Source organism: Triticum aestivum, chromosome 5A, assembly GCF_018294505.1.
Source record: "Triticum aestivum cultivar Chinese Spring chromosome 5A, IWGSC CS RefSeq v2.1, whole genome shotgun sequence".
Lineage (NCBI taxonomy): Eukaryota > Viridiplantae > Streptophyta > Magnoliopsida > Poales > Poaceae > Triticum > Triticum aestivum.
Window position 1 is genome coordinate 296,581,070 of NC_057806.1, and position 15,369 is coordinate 296,596,438.

A 15,369-nucleotide genomic window follows, 5' to 3' on the forward strand; every position below is an offset into this window, starting at 1 on the left:
AACTTTGCTTTCTCAAGGAACGCATTAAAATTCAACGGAACAACAGCACGAGCCATCTATCTACAATCAACATAAACAAGCAAGATACTATCAGGTACTAAGTTCATGATAAATTTAAGTTCAATTAATCATATTACTTAAGAACTCCCACTTAGATAGACATCCCTCTAATCTTCTAAGTGATTACGTGATCCAAATCAACTAAACCATGACCGATCATCACGTGAGATGGAGTAGTTTTCAATGGTGAACATCGTTTATGTTGATCATATCTACTATATGATTCACGCTCGACCTTTCGGTCTCCGTGTTCCGAGGCCATATCTGCATATGCTAGGCTCGTCAAGTTTAACCTGAGTATTCCGCGTGTGCAAAACTGGCTTGCACCCGTTGTAGATGGATGTAGAGCTTATCACACCCGATCATCACGTGGTGTCTGGGCACGACGAACTTTGGCAACGGTGCATACTCAGGGAGAACACTTCTTGATAATTTAGTGAGAGATCATCTTATAATGCTACCGTCAATCAAAGCAAGATAAGATGCATAAAAAGATAAACATCACATGCAATCAATATAAGTGATATGATATGGCCATCATCACCTCGTGCTTGTGATCTCCATCTCCGAAGCACCATCATGATCACCATCATCACCGGCGCGACACCTTGATCTCCATCATAGCATCGTTGTCGTCTCGCCAATCTTATGCTTCCACGACTATCACTACCGTTTAGTAATATTACATTGCGATTGCATTGCATACAATAAAACGACAACCATATGGCTCCTGCCAGTTGCCGATAACTTGGTTACAAAACATGATCATCTCATACAATAAAATTCAGCATCATGCCTTGACCATATCACATCACAACATGCCCTGCAAAAACAAGTTAGACATCCTCTACTTTGTTGTTGCATGTTTTACGTGGCTGCTACGGGCTTAAGTAAGAACCAATCTCACCTACGCATCAAAACCACAACGATAGTTTGTCAAATAGACTCCGTTTTAACCTTCGCAAGGACCGGGCATAGCCATACTTGGTTCAACTAAAGTTGGAGAGACTGTCGCCCGCAAGCCATCTCTGTGCAAAGCACGTCGAGGGAACCGGTCTCGCGTAAGCGTACGCGTAAGGTTGGTCCGAGTCGTCTCGTCCAACAATACCGCCGAACCAAAGTATGACATGCTGGTAGGCAGTATGACTTGTATCGTCCACAACTCACTTGTGTTCTACTCGTGCATATAACATCAACATAAATAACCTAGGCTCTGATACCACTGATGGGGAACGTAGTAATTTCAAAAATTTCCTACGCACACGCAAGATCATGTGATGCATAGCAACAAGGGGGAGAGTGTTGTCTACGTACCCAACACAGATCGACTGCGAAAGCGATGACACGACGTAGAGGAAGTAGTCGTACGTCTTCTCGATCCAACCGATCAAGCACCGAAACTACGACACCTCCGAGTTCGAGCACACGTTCAGCTTGATGACGATCCCCGGACTCCGATCCAGCAAAGTGTCGGGGAAGAGTTCCGTCAGCACGATGGCGTGGTGACGATCTTGATGAACTACAGCAGCAGGGCTTCGCCTAAACTCCGCTACAGTATTATCGAGGTATATGGTGGCAGGGGGCACCGCGCACGGCTAAGGAATAGATCACGTGGATCAACTTGTGCCTTTTGGGGTGCCTCTACCTCAGTATATAAAGGAGCCAAGGGGGGAGGGGGCGCCGGCCAGGGAGAGGTGGCGCAAGAGGAGTCCTACTCCTTCCGGGAGTAGGACTCCCCTCCAATCCTATTCCAACTAGGATTCCCCAAAGGGGGAAAGAGGGAGAAGGGTGGCCGGCCACCTCTCCTAGTCCTAATAGGACTAGGGAAGGGGGGAGGTGAGCAGCCCCCTTGGGCTGCCCTTTTCTCCTTTCCACTAAGGCCCATGAAGGCCCATATGGCTTCCGGGGGGTTCCGGTAACCCTCCCGGTAACCCGGTAAAATCCCGATTTCACCCGGAACACTTCCGATGTCCAAACATAGGCTTCCAATATATCAATCTTTATGTCTCGACCATTTCGAGACTCCTCGTCATGTCCGTGATCACATCCGGGACTCCGAACAACCTTCGGTACATCAAAATGCATAAACTCATAATATAACTGTCATCGTAACCTTAAGCGTGCGGACCCTACGGGTTCGAGAACAATGTAGACATGACCGAGACACGTCTCCGGTCAATAACCAACAGCGGGACCTGGATGCCCATATTGGCTCCTACATATTCTACGAAGATCTTTATCGGTCAGACCGCATAACAACATACGTTGTTCCCTTTGTCATCGGTATGTTACTTGCCCGAGATTCGATCGTCGGTATCCAATACCTAGTTCAATCTCGTTACCGGCAAGTCTCTTTACTCGTTCCGTAATACATCATCTCACAACTAACATATTAGTTGCAGTGCTTGCAAGGCTTATGTGATGTGCATTACCGAGAGGGCCCAGAGATACCTCTCCGACAATCGGAGTGACAAATCCTAATCTCGAAATACGCCAACCCAACATCTACCTTTGGAGACACCTGTAATGCTCCTTTATAATCACCCAGTTACGTTGTGACGTTTGGTAGTGCCCAAAGTGTTCCTCCAGAAAACGGGAGTTGCATAATCTCATAGTCATAGGAACATGTATAAGTCATGAAGAAAGCAATAGCAACATACTAAACGATCGGGTGCTAAGCTAATGGAATGGGTCATGTCAATCAGATCATTCAACTAATGATGTGACCTCGTTAATCAAATAACAACTCTTTGTTCATGGTCAGGAAACATAACCATCTTTGATTAACGAGCTAGTCAAGTAGAGGCATACTAGTGACACTTTGTTTGTCTATGTATTCACACATGTATTATGTTTCCGGTTAATACAATTCTAGCATGAATAATAAACATTTATCATGAATATAAGGAAATAAATAATAACTTTATTATTGCCTCTAGGGCATATTTCCTTCACGTGGTACTACCGCGGTGGTAGGGCGGTACTACCACTCTCGAGCGGCACTACCGCATCTACTGCCGCTACTTAGTGCCGCAAAATCCGACACGAGAGGCGACCCCCTCGAATCGACGCGGTAGGAGCCCGGTGCCGTAGCGGTACTACGGCTGAGGACCCACAGGCGGTACTACCGCTGCCGAGCGGTACTGCCGCCTATGGCTCTTGAGCAGTACTACCGCTGGGAACCGCGGTACTACCGTTGGGATTCAACACAAGCACAAGGGAAGGGGAATGAGCTCTCCATTGAAGCGGAAAGGCTCAGAGGGTGTGAAAACGATGTGCACATGTTGATTCCACCCTAACCTTACCAAAGAGGACCCCCTCTTGATAGTACGGTGCCTCCTACGAAACTAGTCCACCAAAATAGAAATGAAAGAGCTACACCATCTTGAATAACACTCTGAGGGGAAAGAGATCGTCTCATGCGAAAGGATGAAACTCTGAAATGCTCAAAGAACACGATTAGTCGCAAACATGTTGTCATCAATCACCAAAACTACATTGAGAGACATATGCGCAAACACACTTCCGTGATGATACGTGTTTGTCACAGTAGATCACGTTTTCTGTCATGCATGTACATCCATGACGATTTTAGGACAGAATCAAGATAGTCATACATGTGCTGTCGTAGAAGTGTTCCATGACATTACCAAAATTATCATCACGGAAGTGTCCACTTCCATGACGATAAAAGCCGCGTCATGGAAGTGCTTTCATCAAGGGTGACCGACACATGGCATCCACCGTAACCAGTCGTTGTTATGCTATCGGGTCCGGTTTTGGATCTGATAACCCGCTAACAGCCACGACCAATGTTGATTTTCCATGTGTAAAATTCTCATTGGCCGACGGAACCACGTGTCAGCTCCAAGTTGGCACAGGTGTCACTCATCCAATGGGCGAGATGCGCCTATGATATGTTGACACATGGACCGGCCCAAAAGTGGCCCATAAAGATTAAATGGGCCAGACCAACTAAAGGCTCACAAGATTTTGCGGACCATAATGGGACGACCCAGCTAAAGGCCCACAAGATTTTGCACACCATAATGGGCCGGCCCAACTAAAGGCCCACAAGATTTTAAGGACACTAGTGGGCCGACCCATTAACAGGCTGCCATGTTTTGGGCCAAATGCTGGCCCATATTTGATTCGGTCCATTAACAACCTGCCACATTCTGGGCCTAATAAAGGCCCATATGAGATCTGGCCCATTAATAGCCTACCATGTTCTGGGCCATATTACGGCCCAGATCAGACCCAACCCTTTAAGAGGCTTTAGGATAAATTATGGCCCATATCTGATTCGACCCGTCAACTAGACGCTGTGCTTTTAGGGCCACTTGAGACCCGGTCAGGATTTCTGTTTGCTAAAGGCCTATTTAGTAATACGTCCTGATATTAGTTTGGGCCTGTTAAAGGCCCGTTTAACATTTTAGCCCTACATTTATTTCGACCTGTTAAAAGGTCGTCATATAGTTGGGCGTAACTATGGCCCGCTTTGCATCCGACCTGCTCACAGCCGATAATCTGATTGGGCCAAACAAGGACCGAGAAAATTTTGGCCTGTTAACGGCCCGTGATGTGATTGGCACAATCATGGGTCGGGGTCTATTTCGGCCTGCTGTCGGCCCGTGAGCTGTTCGACACGTTTCAGGCCCAACCTACTTTTCAGCCTACTAAAAGCCCATTGAATTTTCTTGCGAAAATAGGGTCGGCGGTTTACTCGGCCTATTAAAGGCCCGAAACTACTAGTGGGCCAGTTTACATTTAGGTATGTTAACGGACCAAGATGATTGGTCCTATGATGCGGATCATACATAGTGATTTGCATGACGGCCCGATTATGTACCGTAATTTTATGGTTTGGCCGGTTTACTGCGAAGACAGGATATATATATAGTAAAATAACTGTAGCATTGTGAATAAGAAAAAACCTACACTATAGAATAAAGAAAGAAATTATGGCATATTACATCCACTGGGCATCAAAGTTCGCCACTATGATAATAAAGCACAAGCAGACAACATATTACATACACTGGGCATCAAAGATCTCCACCAGTACAAATAAACACGCCGACAAAATAATATACAAAGTCGGCAGCACTTCAATAGAGTTCAAGAAAGGTTAGCCCTGCTCGGGAGCTGCAGCGCAAGCAGCTGAGCAAGCTGATGAGACTGTGCTTGTTTGACGCTTATATCCTCCTCACCCTGAAAGAGAAACAAGCTGACATATGACAGGTTTTGCACATATAAGTATCAATGTTGACAATTCATCACATTTCTTATTGACGAATAAAGTGACACAGTTTAAAATAGCATTAACACAATACGGTTGTTTAGGTTAAGACATGGCAGGAAATGACATTGTGAAGGAGTTGGCAGCTTCACAACACCACTAGATTACAGATCAAGAACTCATAAGTATCAATGGTTAGTGTGCTATCAATTTATCCCATTTCAGATTGGCAAATAAAGAGACGGTTTAAATAATAGTAGAATGGGACATTGTTCATAGTTAAGACATTGTAGAATATCACATTGTGCTGTAGTGGGTAGGTTCACCACACCACTTGATTAGGGATCAAGAACAGAAGCATACATGCAGTGCAAAATAAGATCACTTGCTCTGCATAGTTTAATTTACATGGTATGAAGAAGGAACTTGGTTGTACAACTGAAAACTTAAATTGAGAAGGACAAACTTTTGTTTATGAACTACATAATAAACTTTAAACATGCAATTTGATGCAAACACCAAAAATAAACAGCTGTTGCGGTCATGCCTAACCAAATATACACAACAAAGTTTGAAGGCTTGAGAAGGACAAACTTACATTAGTGGTGTAGAAAGGCTCTACAAGCCCCTTGTCCATGCTGATGGGGGGCAATTCAAGAAGTTTACTACAGAATCTTCTTCATAAGCATTGCCTTTATTCTATATTTTGTTAAGAGTAAATATAGATAAGAAAAAATGGAGAATATTTAAGATAAGATGAAGAGTGATGCTACATAACCAAGTAGCTATAAATGTGAGTACGTCGATACAGGCAAAAGGTACATCCAAGAGCAATGCATAGCTAAACTTCTTCAGTGCCATCGGTGTTATCCAACCTTATGGTAAGAGTAAATATAGATCTGATGTGTAGATAATGGAGGGCAAAGGAAAATAAGATGCAGAGTGATGGTACATGGACAACTAGCTATCAATGTAAGTACACTGATAAAGGACAACACATACTTACAAGAACAATGCAGAGCTAAAAAAATTCACTGGCATTGGATACATTCTACACTAATGTAACCATTCATATAGATCAGATAATTTGGAGCGAACAATTGATAAGAAAGGTATCATGCATACTGCTGTCACATAATGAACCAGGTATGGATGCAAGTACAGTGGTACATGACAACGGGTACTAACAAGAGCAAAGCAGCGGGCAGCATATTTGCGATATCCTGTCGTCCTTTTCAAACAGGAATTCTTCTTCGAGAAGATTTCCTACAAAAGAGATCCGTAAGGCACATGCGGAAAAGTAGAAGTTCAAATTTTCATGTGATATCATAGGTAGTACCTCATCCTGGGGACGAGACCAGTGCATAACAAGGTTTTTCCATTCAATGTCTTCTAAATTTAGCACATGAGGCTTCACCAGAAATTCGTTTATAGACTTGCCATCAAAGTGTGATTTCCTCGGGTAACATCGATACTGCTGCAATGCTTCCTTGAAAAGCGAAAGCAAGCTTTTCTCATCATGACTATCTAGATTGACCCTTGCCTACTTACAACAATGTAATGTAAATCATTGATGTGTTTAATCAGCAGAAAACAGGAAAATAATCACCATGAATAGATAGCACTTACACGTAAGTGGGACAGGAAGATGTGAAAATGGTGTTTGTCTTCACTACAATCTTCCCATGATGGGAATAAATGCACGTAGTCCCTAACAACATTGAAAGCATTGTCTTTTAAACTGGGAATAACTGGAATGGGGTTCCAATCTACAGGAATTGGCCATCTCTGAAGTTGGGATAGGTCTTCGGCCGGTGGACTTGCTGTTCTTTTTGCCGGAGTGGGATTTTTCTGTGGTACAGCTGGTGCTATGGCAACTAAAATAGCTATACCTTTTGCTGGAGTGCAGGTCCTGTGTGGTGGGGCTAGTGGTGTGGCCAGTGAAGTATGGGTACAGCCTACTGGAGTCGGTCCTACATTTTGTGTCACTGGTTGTAGAGCCAATATAAGTGGGGTGTTGTCTGATTTCTTTGGCACCACCACGTTTTTCAAGGACTTTGCTGGTGCTCCTTCAGGTTCGGCAATCACCCTCTTCCTTTTTGATGTCTGATGCACAAGAACAACATTTGAGTGAAAAAACATTGTATGATGACAGATGGAATATGTATTGATAATAGATGGGCATGGCATCTTGACATATATGATGAGTAAACTAAGCAGATGGCAGTGCGACAAAGTAGAATAAATGCAAGATACCTTATGCAAGATACGTGTAATCAATAAAAGATTGCCAAATTAGAATAGGCACCTTGATGGGTGAACAGGACAGGCCATCTACCTTTGACTCCTCGAGGTCAGAATAGTCATTAGGATCATATTCTGAACAAGAATCTACAGGTGGGGAGCGTATGAGTTTCATTGCATCCAGAATGGCACTCAATGCCTTGGTGCCAATTTTGTAAGTAGTTGCAGTGTTCCACAATATTCTTCTGATGCACGAATTCTGATATTCATTGTAATTACATATAATATCTGAGAAGCATGAAAACATAAATAGTAGTGAGATTATCTTTGTAATGCAGATGATATTCTAATATAGGGGCGCCCTATAAACCCCTTGTGTGCTATTACTGGATTCTGATGAGAGCCCATGTGTGCTGTAATATGGTGCATGCATTAATATAATTTGGGACAAGTACACAAAAAATAGGCTCCATAAGTAAGGATAGTTGGCAGATGATAGGTTCAAAATATACCGTATAGAGAGTTTATTGCCAAACCATGATAACAAGAGCACAAAGCAACTAGGCAGATAGTAGTGTACATAAAAGGGGTACACCATAACCAGGATACATAAATCGGGAAAGTGGAACTGGCTGGAAAATACGGTGGTGTATTGCCGTTACTAATTGAAAGCCTATCGATCACGTACATGCCAGCTCTATTAGTTGTTGACTGTAGATGTCCCTGCTCCACTTCCTGACAAGGAACATACTATACGTACTAAATACAGAATAACAAAAGAGGAACATGTTAAAGAATAGAAGAGGAAGCATATTCTTGAGGTTCCGCTTCTTTGCATTCAATGTTGGTTTCCCACTCATGATGAATCATAGCGCCCAAAGAAATGCAATTCCATGTTGTCTCCCTATAAGTGGCCACGTGCATTGGGAAAATCAAGTGGAAGCATTACCTGACTAATTAAATGTGTCTGTTAACTAGTATCAATATCATATAACAATTTGTATTTGTAGAAGTAAGCTTTGGACTTATGATTGGTGTGTTGTTTATCTTCAAGAGTGGACTGCTGCTAGTGCGACACAAAGCAGCTACACAGATCATAGTGTAGATATAACGGGAAAACCGTAAGCATCTAAAGTAAAATCAGCAAAGTGGAACTTGCTGAAAAATATAGGCTACTATTGCCGGTACGGCTAGAAAGGCTTCGGATACCAGCTCTCTTCAATAGAAGGTGTGGTACTGTTAATATCAGTGTAATTCTCAAAGGCGACACAACTCCCCGTATTTTCTTGCTAATCTTATAGGATTTAAGTGGGTGGGCCACTACAATTCCTATTCCTATGTTTACAAAATCCTACGAATCAAAGAGGCACGAAGAGTTGAAAGTGTCCATCACAACCGACCGAATAGACCTCTACACTGCAAATGTCCTTGCTCCTCTTCACTACAAGGAACATACTATACTACTATCATACTCCCTTCGTTCCAAAATATAAGTCTTTATAGAGATTTCCACTATGGATCACATACGTATGTATACCGATACATTTTAGAGTGTAAATTCACTCATTTTGCTCCATATGTAGTCCACGGTGGAATCTATACAAAGACTTGTATTCAGGAACGGAGAGAGTACTTATTAAAGAAGAACGGAAGAGGAACATGCTAAAGAAGAGCAAGCAGATTTTGGATAATAAAATGTTCATTGCGCAGTGCCCACACATGATGAACCAGAGCGCATTAAGAATGCAACTCCCTGTTGTCTCTCTATTTGTTATGCACGTTCTTTTCGAAAGTAAAGTAGGAACATTAGCTGACCAATTAAACATTATCTGTTTTAGTAATATCAGCATCATATCAGACTCGTATTTGAGCAACAAGTTTGGAATTATGAGTGGCACGTTGTTTAGCTTGATGGATTCAGGAGCAGTGCTAAGCAGCTACGATGATGGTTCTGAATATAAAGGAATGTCTGCATGCAAGTTGCGTGACTTTTGTCATTTTGGTCAGTCGACCATTTCAGGCGGTTGCATGAAGATCCTACATCTCCTAACCCTTCTTCTTCCTCGTCTCTGATTCTTCCCTTACAAAACACCGCACGAGCCGTCGGCCAAAGAACCGGCCCCGACCCCCCGCCCTCCCCTATACCGCCCCCCACCGCGTGTGTTCCTATGCCCCCCACCCCTGTCCCCACCCGCGTCAAGTTTTCTTTGTTTGGCGAGGCCCCACCACCGCCAGGCCACCATCCCCCCCCCACACAACCACCGTCCCCACACGAGCCCCTTCCTTTGCACCGGTGAACTTCGGCGAGCTCTCAAAAATCGACTGGACCAATTTTGAAATTTAGTCTACTGTCATTTAACTAGTGTGGAATATAAAAGGGGAAAACCATAAGCATTGCGAGTATAGTGTTGAGCGTGCCATGGCGGATCTGAAGGTGCAAACCGGACAAAGGCAACTTCGCAACCAATGTTTGCTTTCAACTAACAAGTAAGTGAAGGACCAGAAATCAGAGTAAAGCGGTGGTGATCTATTTTGTTGCTGCAATAAATAAGTTGAGCAGATACGAAAGAGTACCGCCTCTAGTGCGGTGCCGTGTATGCATCTATTGAGAATTTGATGGTGCTGCAGTAGCGATGGATGTCGGCTGCATGGAAGCCGATCTAGGAGGGTAGACGGTGGCAGCGGGGGGGGGGGGATATCCCAGTGCGGTGGACGAGATGGTCGTAGGAGCGACGTCGGCAAGGTGGACGACGGCGGGGATGAAGCGATAGGACGGGATGCAAGGATCCCGGTCCGAACCATAGGACGAGGTCGAACTCTTGTAATAGATGACGGCGTCGGGGTACAACTCCGACATGGTGGAGGAGGGCGCCGGTGGATGGGGTGGCGGACGGAGGAGGCTGGGGTGGAGACGGTGTTTTGGCGCCCATGGAGTACGAATAGGGAAATGGAGGGAGAGAGGAAGGGGGAACCATGTCTTCAGGGCGCGCTTTTCTCAAATGCAAGGAAATTTACAAACTTACCCCCGTTTAAAATTTCCTACATAACAGCAATATTAGATGGTTCGGGATAGGACAGTAATCTCGCATATATCGAATATTTGCTGACAAGAGTTTGTTTTGGCGCCCATCGTGTATGAATCGGGGAGGGAGTCGATTTCGGCCGAGGAGACACTGTGTTTTGGCGCCCACAATGTATGAATCCGGGTGAGAGGCGGTTATGTTACGTTCGAGTGAAATTACAAACCTACCCCTGTCAAAACCTATAGAAATCGAGCCGATAGGTTTTGCGTGTCAGGGATAGGCAGTAATTTCCATCTCGCAGATTTTGGTTTCGGGCGGTTACTGCGTCTTTCCCTGCTTCGTTCAAATTTTTGCAGAGCAAGAGTGCACGTTTACCGTGCCAACTCAATTCGAATCCAGTTTGTATTCTATTTTTGTTCGGGCAGGATCCATTTTCGATTGGAATAAAATTCTATATACAACATTTTTATATATACTTTCAAAAGCACGCCAAAGAATTCTGCTCCTTTATATATATAATATGATTTACAAATACAATGATCTCAAAATCATAAGGTTGAATTCAAAAAATTTAAACCAAATTATGTTCTACTAAAATGTATGGATCAGTAATATCTACATATTAAATAACATAGCACTACAAAAAAGGCACATCCGAGACATTTTGGCCGAATGAATTTTTTCTGTCATGCTTATGACACTTCTATGACGATAATTGTGACAAAACCCGGTATCATCATAGATGTGGTGGGCTCCTACTTCTATGACAAAAAATCATGACAGAAAATGGGCTTTTCGTCCTGGGTGGGCTGGAGACGCAGCTGCATGACATTCTTTGGGCTGTCCATGATAGAAAAAACCATGGTAGAAGCGAGGGTGAGGAAAATATCGGGGAGTTCCCGATTACGGTGGGTGGTTGGGGGCAGAGGGATGCACGTTTCTCTCGTACATGTATGCACGTGGGTGTGAGGCATTGGGCTCTAACTGAACCCAAGCGAGGTGTTCGCCTACTGAACCCGAGCGATTGCACTGAAGGCTACGCGTTACTGAACCCGAGCGATCGACCGATGGCTGTTAACTGAACCCGATCGAGCGATTCCTTCGCTACTGCTGCTAACTGAAGTCGATTGATGCTGCCTTTGGATGAATAGTGAGCGTTGTTGGTGGTGGGGGGGGGGGGTTGGATAAACAGTTCCCGGTGGGGGGTTGGATGAACAGGACCCCATGGTAGTAGAGGCCGTTGCCGCTGGATGAACAGGACCCTGATCGAGCTGGTTGGGGTGGATGAACAGGACCCCCTGGAGGGCTGGATGAACAGGACCTCGTGGAGGGCTGGTTGAACAATAGCCGGTGGAGGGCTGGATGAACAGTGGCCCGTGGAGGGGTGGTTGAATAGGACCCCGTGGAGAGGGCTAGTTCAATAGTAGCCGGTGGAGGAGTGGTGGAGGCTAGATGATCAGGAGCCCGTGGATGAACAGTCGCAGGTGGAGGATGGAGGAGGTCGATGGTGGAGATGAACAGTATCTCGTGGAGTCTCGTTTTGCGGTACGCCACACTCCTCCCGATGAACAGGACCCCCGTTTCGACCGTAGCGCTCCAACACAAGTCCATGTCCTCCGTTTTGTGGTACGCCACACCCCTCCCGATCAATAGGACCCTGTTGACTGTAGGAGGTCCAAGAGAAGGTTGTTTCCTTCGTTTTGCGGTACGCCAGACCCCTCCCGATGAATAGGATCCCGTTTCGACCGTGGCCAGTCGAACAAAAGTTGTTTCCTCTATTCTGTGGTACGCCAGGCCTCGTTTCGATGTGTTGTTCCGTCCAAGCCGGTTGGATTCCGATGAACACGACATATTCCGTTGCCTCCTGATGAACACGACGCATTCCGTGCCTCCCCATTAACACGACGACGATGCAGTTTCTCTGTTTTGACCTAGCCATGTACACGAGACCTGGTCATACGTATGTGCGAGTAGGCGTTCGAGACCCCACCCGTATGTACGTACGTGGCCGTATTTTCTTTCTTGCACCATGGCCACTGTATGTACATGTACACGATATTAACGGGACTGCGTGACATGCTACGTGCGCGCCTCGACTATGAGACGTGCCCTTCCTTACACGGCCACGGTACATTGATGCAGCCTGCAGACAGACCGATCGACCAGTATGTACGTACACATTCGCGACCAGAATGACAACGCTACATATGCTTTGACCAGGTGGGTCCCGACTGTCAGGCACTTCCTTGCGTGCGAAGATGTAGCTGGTGGGTCCCAACAGTCAGGGGGGAAACGCTTTTTTCATGAAATACGGTGGCCTGTCTGGTGGGTCCCCGCTGTCAGGTGGAGGAATAATTATTTTGCGCGTAATAAGGAGGCACTTCCTTGCTGCGGCCATGGACCCAGGTGTTGGCCTCTCCACATACAGTACTCTTCCGATGGAAGTCGTTCCTTGACCACGATGACCACGCCGCGTCGAGAGCACCAGGGCGGTGGACGACGACAAGGCCTAGGAAGGGGACGAAGTGGAGTCGGGGACGACGCGGCAGTGGAAGCCCACGCGGAGAGGAGTACGAGGGTTCACTGGTCCGGCTACGGTGTGAGGCTGCCGTCGCCGCAAAATAATAGGGGGTGTGGGTGAGTGGATGGCCTGGCCAGCGGCGGGAGTAGTAGGGGGTGGTGAGGCCTCCGCGGCATCATAGTCGGCCACGGGAGGCAGGAGCAAGAGGCACGACCGGCGCTGGTTTGAGCGTCTAGAGTAAGAAGACCAGAGGTTGAAGAAGCACTATAGCCGTTGGTTGGACATCATACGGTCACTGGAGCTAGAATCGTTCATATTGACTAAGTTGACAAAGCCCTCCGTCCCCTTCATCTTAGTAGGCCCACAAGTCAGCCTCCCACTATGGTGGGTCTCAGCTAGCAGGGGGAGTATTCATTTTTTTGTGCGTAATAAGGAGGCACTCCCTTGCGTGCGAAGATATAGCTGGTGGGTCCGACCTGCCAGGGGGAAACGTTTTTTTTTTCATGAAATACAGAGGCCCTTCCGGTGGGTCCCAGCTGTCAGGTGGAGAAATCATTATTTTGCACGCAATAAGGAGGCATTTCCTTGCGTGCGGCCGTGGACCCAGCTGTCAGCCTCTCCATGTACAGTCCACTTCGGATGGATGTAGTCCGTTGACCATGTTGACCATGCCGTGCCGAGAGCACCAGGGCGGTGGACGATGGTGAGGCCTACGAAGGGAATGACATGGAGATAGGGAAGACTCGGCAGTTGTTTCCCACACGGAGGGGGGTACAAGGGTTTACTAGTTTGTTTGCCGTCGCCAAAGAATAACAGCAGGAATGGGTGAGTAGAGGGATGGCTAGGCCAGCGATGGGAGTACGGTGGGGCGATGAGGCCTGCGCGGCAGCACAGCCTGTCACACCCTAGCTAGTCATGCATTAGAGTGTTGCATCATGTTTACTTTTTCATCAGAAACTTGAAATGGGGATGACAGAACCCCCAGTCCCCTCTGATAACCAACTAGGGTTTACTAAAATAATTTTCAATGAACCTGAAATGCCCTTCTAAAATGCCCATCATTTTTGCCTTGGTTCAGAACCTCTGCCAAAAATGGTGCACACTTTTCTAGGCCATCCTAGGGTTCTTGAGTTAAATCATAACTATTTGAATTTGGGCATTTAAAATAATATAAAATATTTAAATGCTCAAATATCTCCAAACTAAAATGTTTCATGTTGGAAATATTCCAACTATGGACCAGGAGTAGTTTGGTGATTTTTGGAGTTGCCTAGGTATTTTATTTAATTCAACAAAGTTGCAGAATTATTAAATAAAACAGAAAACAGAAAAGAGAGGAGAAACTTACCTTTGCGGCCCAGCCAGCTGGCCGGCCCAGCTAGCCAGCCCAGCACTGTAGCTCCTCGTCGTCTTCCTCCCCACGCCCCGAAGCTGCTGCGTGCTCGCGCGCGCGCGGCCGCGCGGCCACCTCCTGCTTGCCGACGCCCCCCTGGCCGCGTGGACGACGCCCGCAGCCCGTCCCGATCCCCCCTGCTCTCGCTCACTCTCCCCCGTTTCTCCCTCGCTCTCTCTCGCTCTCGGCCGAAGCACACCGTCGCCGCCGTTCGCCTTAGCCACTGACTCCGGCCACCCCTCGCTCCCCCGAGTAGCTCAGAAGCTCCGCCTCGACTCCCTCTTCCTCCCCACCGCTCCACGAGTCCCCGGAAGCCCTGCATCGCCGCCACGTCGCCGTTCCCCTCTTTGGACTCCGACCACCGTCGCCGACGAATTCGCCGTCTCCAGCGCGTCCCCGAGCCCGCTTCGACGCCCACTGCAACCGCGGTGAGCTACGCCACCGTTTCCCCCTCTTCTCCCCCTCGTTCCCTCACCGTAGCTGCATCCCCACCTCGGCCGAACCTCCGCCGTCGCCGAGCTCGCCGTCGACGCAGCTCCGGTGACCATTTGGTCACCCCGGCGAGTCCAACGCGTTCACAGAACCCAGTAGAGCATCCCTAGCGCCTCACTTTGCTCGACTTCGAGCTCCAGCACCACTCCCGTGCACGACCGAACCCCGGCGGCCGCAGCCGAGCTCACCGCCGTCAACTCCGGCCACCCCGACCCCAACGGACTCTGCCAAGAGCCGCGGGTCGTCCTCAGCTTCACTCCGGTGGTCGCCACGTTCCATTTGGTGGCCGAAACGACCAAAACCACTATCGCCGCCGCACTGTTGGTCGCCGCCGGCCAGAACTCCGGCGAGCTGACGTGGCCTAGTTGATTAACCACTAATCCATCACCTACTG